The sequence below is a fragment of the Hypanus sabinus genome, chromosome 4, assembly GCF_030144855.1.
Source record: "Hypanus sabinus isolate sHypSab1 chromosome 4, sHypSab1.hap1, whole genome shotgun sequence".
Classification (NCBI taxonomy): Eukaryota; Metazoa; Chordata; class Chondrichthyes; order Myliobatiformes; family Dasyatidae; genus Hypanus; species Hypanus sabinus.
In genome coordinates, this window is record NC_082709.1 from 45,728,794 (window position 1) to 45,747,279 (window position 18,486).

Here is an 18,486-nt window from a genome sequence, read left to right on the forward strand (position 1 = left end):
GCTTTGACCTCCAGACTTGCTGAACTTGGTGTTCGACCTTCAGGCTTCAACATCTGAACTTCGAGCTTTGGATATCGACCTCAAGGCTTGTCGATCGCAGTCTTTGATCTCCAAGCCTTGACAGATGGACTAGCAAACTTTGGTCTTTGACTTTCAGGGTTTGACCTCTAGACTTTGCTGACCTCTGGTATCTGGATATCATCAGGCCATTATATATGTTAAATAAAAACTAACTGCCATAAAGTGCTGATCAGTCAATAGAGAATGAATCACCAGCTATCTGCATTTACACTCTGCTCGTAATTTTGAAACAAAATCCCAAGTGTAACGAAGCAAAAGATTGTTACAGAATCAAAGAAAAAAGGAGCCCTAGTTGGTATTTAAACAGACAGGTGAGACAGCATCTTTGGAGAATGAAGCACAGTTAACAGTTCAGATCTCTGTTGTTTCTTTATCCTGTCTCCACAGGTACTATCTGACCTTCTGAGTACTTCCATTATTTTCCTGACTTTATTTGAGGTTTTCAGCCACTGCAGTTTTGTTTTCTGCCTTTTGCGGTGGGCACATTGTATGCTTGGCTGTCTTGGTGGAGGAGCTGTAAGTGAACATTTACCGTTCCCTCCCAGGAGAATATTTGGGCTCCGTGATTAATCTGCCACTTTGTCATTAGTGCCAAAGTATAATTTTCACAAGCAGAGCATCTGTGGTGCAAACTGAGTTATTAATTTCTTCTGAACTTTTTTTTCTTCTCAGTGAGTTCTGGTTGGGAGTTTGACTACAGTATTGTTTTTACCCTTGTCCCTTGTTTGCACAGTAGTTCGGTTTGTGAAAATTAACACACATTTGCTGCAACTGTATGAAATTTAATACAATTAACAGGGAAAGAAATGAGCAGCTCAGCAAAGGCAATACTGAGTGACCAGTCTGAATTCAGAACCCATTACTCTGCCCTTCTGTGATCAGGAAAGTGATGATATTGTGAACATATGTCCATTAGAATTTGTTTTCCCATAAGCAAAGGCCTATTTCACCAACCCAAAGCTCTTCTCAAGATTAAATGGCCAAGTTCTTCTTCTGAAAAGCATGCAGTTACACTTGGCAGGTGTGTACCTTGGCAGCTGCACAGATGTTCAATAATCCTGCAAGAATATGGATCATTGAAATTCAGCTTATCTGGTCACCAATAACAATATCATTGTGCTCCACCTGCTGAAATCTGGTATGGGAATATGAATTTCCACAGAATCCGCAGCCCACTGAGCTTGTGCCATTTTAGATCAGGGCAGCAGGGTACGATAGTGTTTAGCGCCGCGCTACTACAGTTCAGGTGTCGGAGTTCAGAGTTCAATTCTGGTGCTTCCTGTAAGGGGTTAGTATGTTTTCCTCATGACTGCATGGGTTTCCTCGGGAGCTTCCTTTTCCTCCAGCAATCCAAAGACATATTGGCTAGCAGGTTAATTGGTCATTGTAAATTGTTCTGTGATTAGGCTAGGGTTAAGAATAGGTGTGTTGCTGAGTGGCGCAGCTTATTGGGCTGGTAGGGCCTATTCCATGATTTACTGTACCTCTAAATAAAACAGGCATAAGAACAGGAGGTCTGCTCATTGTAGTACAATGAAAACCTGTGGGGAGCTATAATTTGATAATTTGTTGATACAATTGGATTGTTCGAAATAGAATGATTTTTTGATCTATTCAGTGTTTTAATATTTTAAAGGGTGTTAAACTTTTCAGATGATAAATGTAAGTTGGAAACTTTTGCAACTATTCCGAGCTCACTAATGGCTGAAAACCTGCAGATGCTGAAAGTCTGAAATAAAAACAGAAAATGCTGGAAACAGCCAAACAGGTCAAGGGACATCCACGGAAAGAGACACAGTTAACATTTCGGGTCTGCGAGCTATCACCAGCATCTTGGAACTGTAGTATTAACTCAGTTTCCATTAAGGGTAAGCTGGATAGTGTTGCTGAACCAGCTGTCAAAGCAATTCTGTTAGTGCTGCTTATTCTGCTTTTCTTGGAAAATCCCTTTGCCTATCCTATGGTTAGCCTCAGAGCAGCTTACAACTGTTGAAACATTACACCTGTGATGGTATTGGTTCCCTGTCCACAAAGCCTTAAACTCAAAACAAGCCCTGTCTGATATAGATATCTATGGGAGTCCTCACAATAGGAAGGTTGTACTGTGTCTACCTACCCTTAAAGGTTTAGCTTACTCCCCTGTGTGGTTTCTGTGGCAAGGTCTAGCTGCCAACATCCACTGTTTGAGGGGTAGGTCCCCCTCTCCCTACCAAGGAGGAGATACTTCCAGCTAACAAAGAAGTTTAAACACAGTCTATTTTTAATGACGTTTTTACTCCTCGTGTATGTGAAGGATGTAAGAAACAAAGTCAATTCAATTTATACAAGTGGCTCTTGACCACACTTAACAATGAAAGAGAATTTCAAACTTTATAAAGGATTTCCAAGCACAGGTACAATTCTTACAGACTAAAAGAACATATCAATGAGTTGCAGATGAAAGATTTGCCTGTTGCAGAAATCAAAGGTTGAGGAATGAATTCTAATTCTCCCTCTCACTCTGTCTTTCTGTCATTCCTAGCAATCCCCAATGAGTTCTAATATACTATTTTCTACTAGATGACGTAGTCTGCTAGGGCAAAGAAATTCTCACAATTGTTCTAAAAACTTCTGGTGATAGAGATCCCAAAGACTCACAATCAATGCTGTGAGGGCTGACTCTGAGTACATAGAGATCCCAATTTGCAAGAATGTTTGATATGCCAAGTGACAGAAACCCATGATCTTGCCTTTGGATAATGTAGGCAAGAAATATCATGGTCACTTCACTTTGCAAACCACATCTCTCAGTAGCCAGCACCACCTTTTCCCTCACCCCTCCCCACCACCCATGGATTAGCAGCCTGTATTCTGTAACTGTTGTTTGCAAAGCTTTGCTTTTTAACTTCAAGCTGATTACTGCTCGCTATTTGCATTAAGAACTGAAGGCTGGTTATTGTTTACAACAAAAAGATAGGCAAAGAATTATGTTAGAAGTTTAACTTTGTCACCAACAACTCTGAGCTTTTGTAATGGTCACGTGCTAGAATGCTGATGTTAGCTGTAAGCCTCTTGGGTCGTGGGCAGTGACTATTCATCACACACCTGGGAAACCATTAAGAACAGTACTGTGCCACTGGGAGGCTAGCGAATTCAGCCAGCTCACTCGGCAATGGCAGTTTTCAAGATTTGCCAATGGTGGTGGGGGGAGGGATGGAATAGGAAATTGCATGGCCTAGTTTGTGTTCTTGGCACATGAGCTGAACATTGCTGTTTGTTATCTGACAAGAAACCTACATTAGAATGTGTAATTGTGCAGCAAAGTTGTAAGTTAAGATGATCATTTGGCCTGAAGGGAAATGAACATGCGTTAAATTACAGAAGAAGACAAAATAAATGGATGTATAAGCCATTAAGAATTTTAAAAAGTTCAGGAGTAGATGATGTAAACCTTCAAACCTACTCTATTAATTAATAAAGGCAAGATTGTTAATGATCATTCAGCTCCTCCACTTCCCTGCTGCTCCACATTCAAAGATGCATTATACACAAGCCTCTGTGCAGAGAGTTCAGCAGATCTTTTCTGAGACATTGCTCTTCACTTCAGCCGGATGTGGGCCACCCTTTATCCTCAGCCAAAGTTCTAAACCCCCTCACCAGAAGAAGCACCCTCATGTTTACCCCAGCAAAGTCCTTTAGACCACAAGACATACAGTTGGGGCAGAATTCTCTCAGTAACCTTTGATGCCCTCACAAATGAATCAACCTCTTTAGATGTACCCAATGACTTGGACTCCACAGCTATCTCTGGTAATGACTTCGATAGATTCACCACCCTCTGGCTGAAGAAATTTCTCATCTGTTCTAAAATGATGCTTTCTATTCTGAAGCTGTGACACTGGGGAGGTAGCAATGAGGAACAAATAAATGGTGCATTAACTGAGTAAGTATCTCGAATCAATATTCACTGTGGAAGACACCAGAACCATGCCAAAAATGCAAAAATGTCAAGTGTACTCACTGGAGTTTAGAAGAATGATGGGGATCTCATTGAAACCTATGGAATACTGAATAGTCCAGATAAAGTGGACATGGAGAGGATGTTTCCAATAGTGGGAGAGTCTAGAGTCAGAGGCACAGCTTCTGTCATTTTCTGGTGGTCTGATGTCCACTCTTGCCTCTCTTTATATATAATATATATAGCTCCTCACAAATTTTTGCTACGTTTTGTGTCTTTTTATGTTCTCTTTGACTTCCTTTGTCAGCCTTGACTGCTGCATCCTTACTTCAGAATGCTGCTGCTTCTTTGGGATGAATTGATCTGGTGTATTTAATTTACTGCCAGAAATGTCCACCATTGCTGTTCTACCGTCATCCTTGCTAGTTTCCCCTTTCAATTGACTTTGGCCATCTCCTTTCTAATACCTTTGTAGTTCCCTTAAATCTACTATAACACCAATACCTGCAATGTTAACTTCTCTATCTCCAACTGCCTCTATCATTATATTCACTGCCTCCTACCTTTACCTCAAACTCCCTAATCAAATCTGTTTCCTTACACAACACCCAGTCCAGAATTGCCTTGTATCTAGTGGGCTCAATCGCAAACTGCACTAAAAGCCATCTTGTAAACATTCAACATATTCCTTCTCTTGGGATCCAGCACCAACCTAATTTTTCCAAACTACCTGCATATTGAAATTCCCCATGACGTCGTAACATTGCCCTTTTTACATGCTTTATAATGTTCTGAGTTTCAATAAAATCACTTTTCATCCTTCTAATCTTTAGACAGTTTACTAATTTACATAGCCTTCCACATAAGTCATGCCTTCACCCCTGCTATCTTGTATTATTTCCAATGCAGGTATATCTTTCATTAAATGAAGAGATTAGAATTATGGCTACAGCAGAACATGGATTAAATGAAAAGTTGGGTGGAGCTCTAGGGTGGAATTTACCCCTGAAAATTGGAAGGTGATGCATTTTGAGAAGTAAACTATGGATAGCATATATACAGTAAATGATAGAGTACAAAGGATTATTGATGGACAGAAGGACCTTGGGGTTGAAGGCCATAGCTGCCTTCATAGGTCATGCAATACAATGAGAGTTGAGACGTTATGTTACAAATATACAAAACTTTGGTTGGGCTGCTCTTGGAGAATTGTGTGTACTTCTGGGTGCTACACCACAGGAATGACGTCATTGCACTGGAAAGATTGCAGGGAAGTTTGATCTTGACGTTGCCTATATTGGATGACTTTAGTTTTATGGAGAAAATGGAAAGGCTGTGCTTTCTTTTCTTGGAGCAAAGGGGGCTGAGCACAAAGTTCAATGTAAATTTATTGTCATGTGACCTATTAGAGATATACTTTTTTTAAAAGATACATAGATGGGGATATAATGAGAATCTTCATTGCATGGTTTAGACCTTCAAAACCAGGGGCCATTGATGGAAGATCAGAGGAAGAAGCTTTAAAGGTGATTTCTAGGAATTTTTAAATATGGAGCGTGACTGATATTTGGACCTTGCAGCTGGAGGAAGTGGTGGAATCAGATGAAGTCTTTATCTTTAAGAGACATTTAGACAGACACCTAAAGAAACAAGGCGTAGAAAAATACTGACCATATAGGAGCAAATGGCACTAATGTAAAAACATTGTAGTTAAATGGGTCATCATGGATGTTGTGGGCTGAAGGGCCTATTTCTGTTCTATACAGCTCTGTGATGCTGTGAGAATCATACACTGTAATATAAGAGTGATCTCACCAAAAGCCCTTCCATTTGTAGAAGACTTCCATACTGTTATACTCTATTGCAATCGTCTAGTATTTCATTTCTCTAGCTATTACCTGTAATCTTGCATACTAACTTTCTATGATTCATAGACAATGACATCTGAATACTTTTATATATCAGCATTGTCAAACACCATTTAAACAACTTTCTGCATTTCAATAATTCTTGTCAAAATAGATAACTCTATATTTGCTAATATTATCTTCCAACCATTTTTTTGCACACTTAATCTTTTTTAATCTCTTGGCAGAGATTTTGTGTCTTCTCAATTTATTTCCTTGACTACCCTCGTATCATGAGTTAAATTGAACACAATACTTTCAGTACATTTTTTTTTTAAAAAAAAGTTAATCCACTTTCACTGTCCCTTAAGAAGATACTTTTATTTTAAGTAAACAGCTATTTTTTTCTCTATAGAGAAACAGAAATTTGGGAGAGATTTTTTTAAAGAGCTAAAGGAGATTCAATAGGGTGGATGTGAAGATTTATGGTGTGTCCTGAAAATCAGTATATAAATTTGAGTTTGCCATTAACTGATCAAGTAAGAAATTTAATACAAAACTCTTCCTACAGAGAGTGGTGAGAGCATTCAGCTCTGCCACGTGGAATACTTGAAGTGGATAAATCGATGTACTTAAGGGAAGTCTGTATTTGTACAGGATGGAGCATATTGAGATGATAGTGTGGTGGAAGCTGATGTGGAACATAAACACTGGTGTGGGCCAACTGGATCTGATGGCTGTTTCTGAGCTATGGATTCAATTTATTCTCTGTACTCAGCAAAAATGCCTCAGTTCTGACATCTCAGCCAGAGATTTTTTAAGATTTTTTTTGGAATTGATGTCTTTTCCTCTTAATTTCATGTTGTTGAAAATTATTTGTTGTTTCTTATTGATTTAAAATCAATGCAGTTTTTGTCTTTCTTTTATAAATAGATATTCTGCATGCTGCTCAAAATATCAACCCAAAAATTACCATCTTTCTAATGTCATAACTACGTATTGCACAAAAAAACATCCAGTGTGAAAGGACTGGAAATCCCAGGGCAGTATATAATGATTCAATACAAGCCGAATCAATTGCAAAGGATAGAGAATCAATTCAATTTCCCAACTAGACTGACAAGGCATTGAATTTCTAATATTAACGTGAGTGCAATGTTGGATTTGAATATGGCAACTGGTTAAAGCTTAAATATTGATGAAAATCACAACTTTATTCAACAGAATGATCAATCCTGGAAAGTGGTTCATTCAGTAAAACTTAGTTAACATTTTTATAAATGAGACTGCCATTGGTTTTAAGTTGCTCTGCTAAATAGTAGATTTGTTAATAATCCAGCAATGCTGTTAATTGTCTTCCCATACTCTTGCTTCTGAATAAATAGTGATGTGCCTCCAATTTCAAACTGTTTCACTGGATGTTGCAATTAGTCATATGTTTTGCTGAGATCTGCCTACTCAATTTGCTGCTCATAAAGACCATGCCATCAATATCTTCAATCTTTGTTGTACCACACACAAATGCTGGAAGAACGCAACAGGTCAGGCAGTATCTATGGAACGGAATCAAATGTGGACATTTCGGGTCGACACCCTTCACCTGTCCTGATCCTTAGATCCTCCCGTAGATGTGGCCTGACCTGCTGAGTTCTTCCAGCATTTTGTGTGAGTTGCTCTGGATTTCCAGCATTTGCAAAATCTCTTGTGTTCAATCTTTCTGCTGTGTGGATACCTCTGAAGGAGTCGTCATAGAGTCATAAAAAACTACAACATAGTAACAGGCCCTTTGGCCCATCTAGTCTGTGCCTAACTATTCAAAATGCCTACTCCCATACTCCCGCTGATCTTCACTGGGACCATACCCCTCCATACCCCTACCATCCAATCTTCTCTTAAACATTGAAATCAAGCTCGATTTCTGTGGGAATCAGGTGAGTGGGATATCACAAATGAGAAAATCTGTAGATACTGGAAATCCAAGCAACACACACAATGTTTCAGGCTGAGACCCTTCTTTAGGACTGGAGAAAAAAGATGAAAAGTCAGAGTGAGAAAGTTGGGGGGGGGGAGGAAGAAGTACAAGGTGATAGATGATACTGGGGGGGGTGGGGAGAGGTGAAGTGAAGAGCTGTGAAGTTGATTGGTGAAAAAGGTAAAGGGCTGGAGGAGGGGGAATCTGATGGGAGAGGATAGAAGGCCATGGAAGAAAGAGAAAGGGTAGGAGCACCAGAGGGAGTTAATGGGGATATAAGGAGAGGGAAATGGGAAAGGGAAATGATGAAGGAGAGGGGGCAGTGGCCCTTACCTGAAGTTCAACAAAATTTTGAGTGGGTTGTCACGATTGGTGCATGCTATACATGTTAGGCAAGAATCTAAGAAACAGGGAATGCACAAATGGAGGTGGCCATTCAGTGTGAAGCTGGGGAAGATGATGTAAGGACACAGCATAAAACACTCTACCTCAGCACATTGTGATCTTGTGTCAGGGAGTTTCTTTATCTGCATACCAAGCTGTGAAGACCATTTTCCTGGTTTTCCTCACTCAGTGACAGCCATGGATAAACAGCTGATTCTTCCTTCTCAGCAATTGCTCTGAATTTTTAACTGGTTCCTTGGTGCAGCTCATGAGGAATACGGTCGCTGCAATGATTTGCAAATCAATGCAATTGTATCTGGTTTATCTAGAACAGGATGTATGATGGACATCTGATACAAGAATATTCTCTACGAGGATGGTCTTGGTATGATCAGATCTAAGGCCTGCTGTTCTGTGGTCACTGCCAGGAAGCTACTTCCCCACATTACAAACCATAGCTGCCAACGTCATTGCACGGATGGTGCAGAGGCAAAAGGGAACTTTCTTCAAGTAATATTTCAATTGTAATGCAGTACATTGACCAGAATCATAAGCCCTCAGTTTGATTAGTAAATGGCAGAGTTAGTTCAAAAGTTATTTTGACAGCTTGATTTATAATGCCAGTGAAGAGCTTTTCATTTTCTTTTACTGATGTGTTTTACTTCCTGCTATGTTATAGATCTTCCAATATTTGTTGCTTTTCCTCATGAATGATAAAGTGCCAGTGCTGTTTAATGGAAACCTTTGGTTGAACAAAACCTACAAAATATTGTGGCATGGTTCAAAGCTCTGAAAGCATGTTAGGGCTTTACAATTAACCTCTGCAACTCTTGGACTGAGGAGAAGCTAAACGCCTGGGTTTCTCAAATGACTCTAAGGGAAGTGGTCAGTGTGAATGTCTGATGCTGGGTCAGGCATGGCTATGTGCACACCTGGAAGTACTGCTCACTCTCACATCTATGGCTGTGCTCAGTTACGCCTCTGTGAATTACCAAGCATTGCAGCTCCTGTGAAGCTTTACCAGTTAGATGAAATATATTCAGGAGAAAAGAAAGGGCATTTTTCTTAAAGAGTAAAACTTGGAATCTATATGAAATATTTTTGAATTGAAATCTCAGATAGTCCATCTGGTGAGTGGCCCTATGGACATTCTTTCCTCCAAGGAGATTCACCAACCTGCTCTGTGTGTTTCCAGGATGTGTTTTTTAAATTCCTTTCCACAAGATTATTTTAAAATTTGTGCCAGATCAAGGATGCTGGCTAATCTTCCTTTTTAAGATACCTTGCATTTTAGAAGTGGGACTATTGAATTACAATGGACGCTTTGAGTGTAGGTACAATGAAGTCCAGTCCCATGAGAAGATTCAGCGGGACCAGTGGAAGAAACCACCCCCCCCCACCCCCATGGGCATCACAGCTTCACTTGTTATCAAGACCCTTGCTTCAACAACAGCCATAATGTCTATCTACCTTCCATTTGCAGATTCTGACCATACTGTTGTGTACTTTCTACAATTACAGGCTTAACGTCCTAGCCAACTCCCAACTTCTGGATAATCTCCACTGTGCAAGGGTACGATAGAGTACTCTGCGTTTATCTCAGCTGAAACTGAAACATGTTCAGGCTAAAACACACCCTCTACTTTTGCAATAGTGTGTACTACCAAAATGATGCACTACATTTTTAGAGATAAAAGATTTTTAAACGTTAGCTTTATTTCTCGCATGAACATCGAAATGTACAGTGAAATGTGTTGTTTTGTACCAGTCACCATATACTTAGTGCCTTTCCACGGTCTGAAATTTGCTGCAAGCGTCACACATCAGTGCCAACACATCATACCTACACCTTACTATATAGCAACAACAGTATTTCCCTGCAAATCCTCACAGCATCACAACCTGGAGTCATGTCAGTGTCCCTTCAAACTCTCCGCTCAACATGTCAATAATTCACTTCCCGACCATCTATCACTGTTGGGATCACTTTCACAATACAGACTGCATGAGACTTGGAAGAATGTTCTCAAAGACAATTAAGGATTGGGAATAAATAGTATCATTTCCAGTCTATATGCTAACAATTTTTTTTATTAGCATTTTTGGAGGGGAGATGAGAAAATTAATATTTGCAACTCACTTAAACCTTGTCAATGTCATTATCTTTGTGATTCCTCTGTTTTACATGTATTTGTTACATCCAAGCGTTTCTCGAGCCCGAGCTAAAATAATATTTGAGAAATAGCATTAAGAGCTCTGGGTTTTTAATTGTGGTTTTGCTATTTTCTTTTCAGATTATATCACATCTTCTAAAGCCTCGAGCAAAATGAAACAGGTAATTATCCAGGAAGACTATTATCATTAGGAGTCTGAAAATGGCAACATTATTAATTCTAATCCTGGCAGTGCTCAGGAACACCACAACGTGGAGAGCCCCTGCTAGTTGTGGCCTTTGTACTCTGCATTCATCCAATTCAGAATAACAGTCAGAGCTATATTCAATCCGCCATGTCTGCTTCTTCTTTGCAATCTGAGCAGTCTGTTTTCTGTAGCTCGTGGCAGACAAGAAAAGCCTATTGAAATGTTTCTGGTTTTGCAGTGGCATGGGACAAGCTGAATCAATGACACTCTGAGATATTCCTGTAAGTCAAAGAAATCCATTAGGTATGTAGATTGTTTGCACATCCCTCCAGAGCAATTCCAGAGAATAGACACACACGCAGCTCTCCAGCAGAGTACAATATGCCCCTTTGTATCATGAGGTATACTTGATTATTTGATCGATTTAACTTGGCTTTAATGTGATTTGCTAAAGTGAGTCTTTTTCAGTCCTAAAGAAAATTCAGAATCTGGTTTAATGTCACTGGCATATGTTGTAAATTTTGTTGTTTTGCAGCAGCAGTACATTGCAATACATAATGGAAACTATAAATTACAATAAGATCTATATGTATAAAATATAAAAATTATTTAAAAGTGGTGCAAAAAGAGAGGGAAAAATACTGAGGTGGTGTTCATGGGTTCATTGTCCAGTCTGAAATCTGATGGTGGAAGGGAAGAAGGTGTTCCTGAAATGTTGAGTGTGTGTCTTCAGGCTCCTATACCACCTCCTTGATGGTAAGAGGGTATGTCTGGTGTGATGGGGGTCCTTAAAGATGGATGCTGCCTTTTTGAGGTATCCTGGATGCAGAGGAGGCCAGATGGTGCTGGCTGGGTTTTCAACTTTCTGCAGCTTCTTCTAATCCTGTGTAGTGGCCCCTCCGTACTAGTTCTAGTCTGCTTTGGGGAGAATTCTCTAATATATCTGGTCTGTTCAGTAAACAGGAATGTGGTATTGCGCTAAAAGCTGCCTAAATTGCCTCTAGTCCCTATAGCCTGCTTCCAGTGCATTACTAAAATGGTTAGCATTTGGTGTCCTAGCTGTACCTTACTCAAAGGAACCTTACTGCAGAATATCTGTCACTAAATCAGTTACTTTGGTATTTCTGTTTTTTAATTCTACTCCATTCATTTTAAAGTTTTATGTTTCACATTTGGGGTTTGATACCCATGAATCCTCAATCAGGTCAGTCTTAATTATTTACTGAGTACTCCAGTGTTACAATGTAGTTGACTAAATTGTTTATGAATATCTTTTGAACTTACCATTTGCTGACTACATCTATAAATAAATAAATGTTCCTCATGGGTCCACTGCATTGGGGCCGTAGAATTCTGACAGCAACAACTAGCAATAGTATACATAACTCCTCTTATGATATAAAACAACCCATGGCATTTTATGTTAGCATTTAACACCGTGGAGACAGGTAACCAAAATATCAGTCAAAGAGAATGGTTTTAAGAGAAAGTGAAAAAGGAAAGAGATGATGAGGATCTAAAGAGGGAACTCGAGACTTTGAGAGGCTGGACACCAACAGTAATGGAGCAAAGGCAATGAGAGATGTATATCAACCCTGAAATGGAGGAAGACATTATTAGCAGGGTTTTGGAGATGGTTACATTGAAAAGGTGAATTTTAATTTAGAAATTCAAGTGGGGGTGTTTGATGTAAGAGACTTATTGAGAACCAACAGATTTTCTGCAGAACAGGAGCATAAACTGATGTGTAATTGATTATCTCATCTGAATGTACTGTCTGTGTACTTTTAAAGATTGCATGAAGACCAAAATAAACCTGGCTTTTATTAACACGTTTTGCCTGACTTGCTTGTTTTTCACCAGTGGATTCCTGATATTATTTAAGATTTGCTGCTTTCTCAGTTTTCCCAAGCTAGAGAAGAAATTGCAGAGTCCTTGAGGAGATGCTTGCTTCATCATTAGTCACCGGTGAAATTCCTGAATGCTGGAAGGTGGCTAGCATTATTCCATGTTTAAGAAAGAAAGCAGGATCAAAGCAGGAAATCACAGGCTGGTCAGTCTGATATCGTTACAGGAGGGCGATTCTGATGGACAGGATTTACCAGCATCTACCACCTCTAATCAGGAGGGATCAGCATGGCTTTGTGTGGCTGAAGTTATGTTTGATGCATCGTTTAGATGAGACTAGGGCAATGGATATTGTTTGTTTTGACTTTTTAGCAGGACCTTTGACAAGGTCTCGTATGGTATGCTGTCTGGAAGGTTAAATCGTTATGAGGCTTCAAAGTTGGCTCAGAATTAGGAAGCAGAGGGTGATGATTCAAATTTGTTTCTTGGAATAGAGATGATGACTAGTGCTGTGGTTCAGGAGTAGGTGTTGAGACCCTTGTTATTCATTATTTATATTGATGATTTGGAAGTGAATGTTCTAGGCTTGATTAGCAAGATTGCAGGTGACACAAGATTAAGGTGTTAATTATTAAGAAGATTACAAGGAGATCTTGATCGGTTAGGGAAATAGTCTATGGAGTAGCAAATAAGTTTCAACGCAGGTGATTGATTTTGGAAAGACACACCAAAGTAAGGCTGAAACTATGAATTGTAGGGCACTAATGAAACCAAGGAGCCTACGAGGCCATGCATATTCATTGAAAGCAGTGTTCATACGTAGGCAGGTGATGCACCATCAATGACTCTTGGAGACTGGAAGTGAATGATAGGCTTTTATTAGCAGCAAAAGGGAGCACGACATCTCGGAGACTGAGGGAGGAGCAGTGCCCCAATCGCCTTTATACACGGATCTGTGGGAGGAGCCACAGGAGCAGTCAGCAGAGGGGCATGTCCAGACAGGTATACATAGTTTACCACGTTCACCCCTCCTTTGTTTTAAAAGGGAGTCCCCACGGGGTGAAGTTTCTTACAAGTATATTTATAGGTTAAGTCTATCAGGTGGTCGAGTCTGTCGCTGCGAACTACGTAGCACTGGTGACGGTGGTTGTGCTGGCTCCGACCTGACTTGAGGTGCCAGCCCGTTAGGCATCAGTAATCCCTCATGCGTGTGTGAGGCACCCGGTATGGGAGTGTCATGAGGAGTCTGTGTAGGGCTTGGCATGCGCAGTGTCTCGTGGGTATATACTTCGGTGGGTACGGGGTTCATAGTCACCATGGAGTGTTTGGGGTAGGGGTCTGGAGCTCCTGTGGGCACCAGGTCGCGGACGGAGACCGTGTCCTCCTGCCCATCAGGTAAGACCACGTAGGTATACTGGGCATGAAGTAGGTGAACCCTCTCGACCAGCGGGGAGTATTTATTGCTCCTCGCATGTTTCCAGAGCAGCACTGGTCCTGGGGATGTCAGGCAAGCCGGTAGGGTGGTCCCAGTGGCAGACTTCCTGGGAAAAGAAAATAGGCGCTCATGAGGGGTGGCATTGGTGGACGTGCATAACAGGGAGGATGGAGTGGAGTGCCTCGGGGAGGACCTCCTGCCAGTGTGAGACCTGCAATCCCTTTGACCTAAGGGCTAAAAGTGTGGCCTTCCACACCGTGGCATTCTCCCTCTCCACCTGTCCATTTCCCTGGGGATTATAGCTCGTGGTCCGACTAGTAGCAATGCCCCTAGCCAGCAGGTACTGGCGCAGCTCGTCACTCATAAAGGAGGACCCTCTATCACTGTGGATATAGCAGGGATATCCGAACAGAGTGAAAAGCTGGTGCAGGGCTTTTATGACAGACGTGGCAGTGGTATCTGGGCAGGGGATGGCAAAAGGGAACCGCGAGTACTCATCGATTGTGTTAAGAAAGTACACATTGTGGTCGGTGCAGGGAAGGGGGCTTTTAAAGTCGACACTCAGTCGCTCAAAGGGGCGGGTGGCCTTGATAAGTTGTGCCTTTTCAGGACAGTAGAAGTGCAGTTTGCACTCAGCGCAGACTTGACAGTCCCTGGTCATCATCCTGATGTCCTCAAGGGAGTAAGGCAGGTTCCGGGCTTTCACAAAATGGTACAGCCAGGTGACCCCTGGGTGGCAAAGATCTGCATGGAGGGCATATAGTCGGTCGAGCTGAGTGCTAGCACACGCTCCCCGGGATAGGGCATCAGGGGGCTCATTGAGCCTTCCAGGCCAGTACAGGATGTCATAGTTGTAGGTGGAGAGTTCTATTCTCCACCTCAGAATTTTATCATTTTTGATTTTGCCCCGCTGTTGGTTGCTAAACATGAACACAACTGAGTGCTGGTCGGTCAGCAAGGTGAACCTTTTGCTGGTGAGATAGTGCCTCCAGTGCCTAATAGCTTCCACTATGGCCTGGGCTTCTTTCTCCAGCGTGGAGTGCTGAATTTCAGGGCCTTGAAGGGTATGAGAGAAGAATGCTACCGGCCTCCCTGCCTGATTGAGGGTAGCAGCAAGCATGAAGTTGGAGGTGTCACTCTCTACTTGGAAGGGAATGGTCTCATCCACTGCATGCATCGTTGCTTTGTCAATGTCCCCTTTAATGCGGCTGAAGATTGCACTGGCCTCGGCTGAGAGTGGAACTGCGGTGGACTTGACCAGGGGGCGGGCCTTGTCTGCGTAGTGAGGGACCCATTGGGCATAATAGGAAAAGAAGCCCAGATAGGAATAGGAAAAGAAGGTAAGATCAGCGTGTTCCAGCAGCCGCTGGTGCACGTACACCTACCTCATCCCCGTACCGAAGGCGTCTCTTACTACGAGCTCCACATGCTGTTCTGCAGTCACAGGCCCGCACAAGTGTCTGTAGGGCCCGGACAAACTCAGTGCTCGACTCTCCAGCCCGCTGCTGCCGTGTCACTAAGCGATATCTTGCATAGACGGTGTTCACCGGCGGCCGGTATTGTCTTTTGAGGGCATCCATCACACCGTTTGGTCCCTGATCATGGAGTAGACCCTTGAACTGACTCTGGAGAGGAGAACCCTGTGCATCGTGGCAGGGTCGGTCACATGAATCTCCCCCAGGTACGATTCGAAGCATGCTAGCCAGAGTTTGAAAGCATCGCCGGCTTCCTGGGATTGAGGGTCGGGATCCAATCTGTCGGGTTGTAAAATGCTCTCCATGTTTTAAAATTGCTGCTAATAAAATTGATGCACCATCAATGACTCTCAGAGACTGGAAGTGAATGAGGCTTTTATTAACAGCCATCAGGAGGCTTTAAACTAATGTGTCAGGGGGATGGGAGCAAGTGCAGAGAGACAGAGGGGTGTAAAATGAGGGTAGAAGCAAAAAGTAGTAAGGTGAAAAGTGCAAGTGGCAGGCAGGCAAATCCAGGGCAAAAAGCAAAAGGAGACACTTTTCAACATAATTGTATAAGGGCTAAGAGTGTTGTAAAAACAAACCTGAAGGCCTTGTGTGTCAATGCGAGGAGCATTCGTAACAAGGTGGATGAATTGAATGTGCAGATAGTTATTAATGAATATGATATAGTTGGGATCACAGAGACATGGCTCCAGGGTGACCAAGGATGGGAGCTCAACATCCAGGGCTATTCAATATTCAGGAGGGATAGACAGGAAAGAAAAGGAGGTGGGGTAGCATTGCTGGTTAGAGAGGAGATTAACGCAATAGAAAGGAAGGACATTAGCCTGGAGGATGTGGAATCGATATGGGTAGAGCTGCATAACACTAAGGGACAGAAAACGCTGGTGGGAGTTGTGTACAGGCCACCTAACAGTAGTAGTGAGGTTGGGGATGGCATTAAACAGGAAATTAGAAATGTGTGCAATAAAGGAACAGTAATTATAATGGGTGACTTCAATCTACATATCATTTGGGTGAACTAAATTGGTAAGGGTGCTGAGGAAGAGGATTTCTTGGAATGTATACGGGATGGTTTTCTGAACCAACATGATGAGGAACCAACTAGAGAGCAGGCCATTCTAGACTGGGTATTGAGCAATGAGGAAGGGTTAGTTAGCAATCGTAGCGCGAGGCCCCTTGGGTATGAGTTACCATAATATGGTGGAATTCTTCATTAAGATGAAGAGTGACATAGCTAATTCAGAAACAAAGGTTCTGACTTAAAGAAGGGTAATTTTGAAGGTATGAGACGTGAATTAGCTAAGATAGACTGGCAAATGATACTTAAAGGGTTGACGGTGGATATGTAATGGCAAGCATTTAAAGATCGCATAGATGAACTACAAAAATTGTTCATTCCAGTTTGGCAAAAGAATAAACCAGGGAAGGTAGTGCACCGATGGCTGACAAGGGAAATTAGGAATAGTATCAAGTCCAAAGAAGAAACATATAAATTAGCAAAAAAAAAGCGGCACACCTGAGGACTGGGAGAAATTCAGAGGCCAGTAGAGGAGGACAAAGGGCTTAATTAGGAAAGGGAAAAAAGATTATGAGAGAAAGCTGGCAGGGAACATAAAAACTGACAGTAAAAGCTTTTATAGATATGTGAAAAGAAAAAGATTGGTCAAGACAAATGTAGGTCCCTTACAGTCAGAAACAGGTGAATTGATCATCAAGAACAAGGACATGACAGACCAATTGAGTAACTACTTTGGTTCTGTCTTCACTAAGGAGGACATGAATAATCTTCTGGAAATAGTAAGGGACCGAAGGTCTAGTGAGATGGAGGAACTGAGGGAAATACATGTTAGTAGGGAAGTGGTGTTAGGTAAATTGAAGGGATTAAAGGCAGGTAAATCCCCAGGGCCAGATGGTCTGCATCCCAGAGTGCTTAAGGAAGTAGCCCAAGAAATAGTGGATGCATTAGTGATAATTTTTCAAAACTCCTTAGATTCTGGATTAGTTCCTGAGGATTGGAGGGTGGCTAATGTAACCCCACTTTTTAAAAAAGGAGGGAGAGAGAAACCGGAGAATTATAGATTGGTTAGTCTGACATTGGTGGTGGGGAAAATACTAGAGTCAGTTATGAAAGATGTGATAACAGCACATTTGGAAAGAGGTGAAATCATCGGACAAAGTCAGCATGGATTTGTGAAAGGAAAATCATGTCTGACGAATCTTATAGAATTTTTTGAAGATGTAACTAGTAGAGTGGATAGGAGAGAGCCAGTGGATGTGGTATATTTAGATTTTCAAAAGGCTTTTGATAAGGTCCCACACAGGAGATTAGTGTGCAAACTTAAAGCACATGGTATTGGGGGTATGGTATTGATGTGGATAGAGAATTGGTTGGCAGACAGGAAGCACAGAGTGGGAGTAAACGGGACTTTTCAGAATGGCAGGCAGTGATTTCTGGGGTACCACAAAGCTCAGTGCTGGGACCCCAGTTGTTTACAATATATATTATTGATTTAGAGGAGGGAATTAAATGCAGCATCTCCAAGTTTGCGGATGACACGAAGCTGGGCGGCGGTGTTAGCTGTGAGGAGGATGCTAAGAGGATGCAGGATGATTTGGATAGGTTAGGTGAGTGGGCAAATTCATGGCAGATGCAATTTAATGTGGATAAATGTGAGGTTATCCACTTTGGTTGCAAGAACAGGAAAGCAGATTATTATCTGAACGGTGGCCAATTAGGAAAAGGGAGGTGCAACGAGACCTGGGTGTCATTGTACACCAGTCATTGAAGGTGGCCATGCAGGTACAGCAGGTGGTGAAAAAGGCAAATGGTATGTTTGCATTCATAGCAAAAGGATTTGAGTACAGGAGCAGGGAGGTTCTACTGTTGTTGTACAAGGCCTTGGTGAGACCGCACCTAGAATATTGTGTGCAGTTTTGGTCCCCTAATCTGAGGAAAAACATTCTTGCCATAGAGGGAGTACAGAGAAAGTTCACCAGATTGATTCCTGGGATGGCAGGACTTTCATTTGAAGAAATACTGGATCGACGAGGCTTATACTCACTGGAATTTAGAAGATTGAGGGGGGATCTTATTGAAATGTATAAAATTCTAAAGGGATTGGACAGGCTAGATGCAGGAA

General features: G+C 41.8%; 1 protein-coding gene across 2 annotated transcripts in view; it reads left to right on the forward strand.

Moving 5' to 3' along the window:
- Positions 1-18,486, forward strand: part of LOC132392716 (SPATS2-like protein) — a 219,685-nt gene that overhangs the window by 28,302 nt on the left and 172,897 nt on the right. For both annotated transcript variants that reach the window (XM_059966992.1, XM_059966994.1), the window contains exon 2: positions 10,516-10,556. The gene's annotated coding sequence lies outside the window, so the exon portion shown is untranslated. The remainder of the gene's footprint in view (positions 1-10,515; positions 10,557-18,486) is intronic.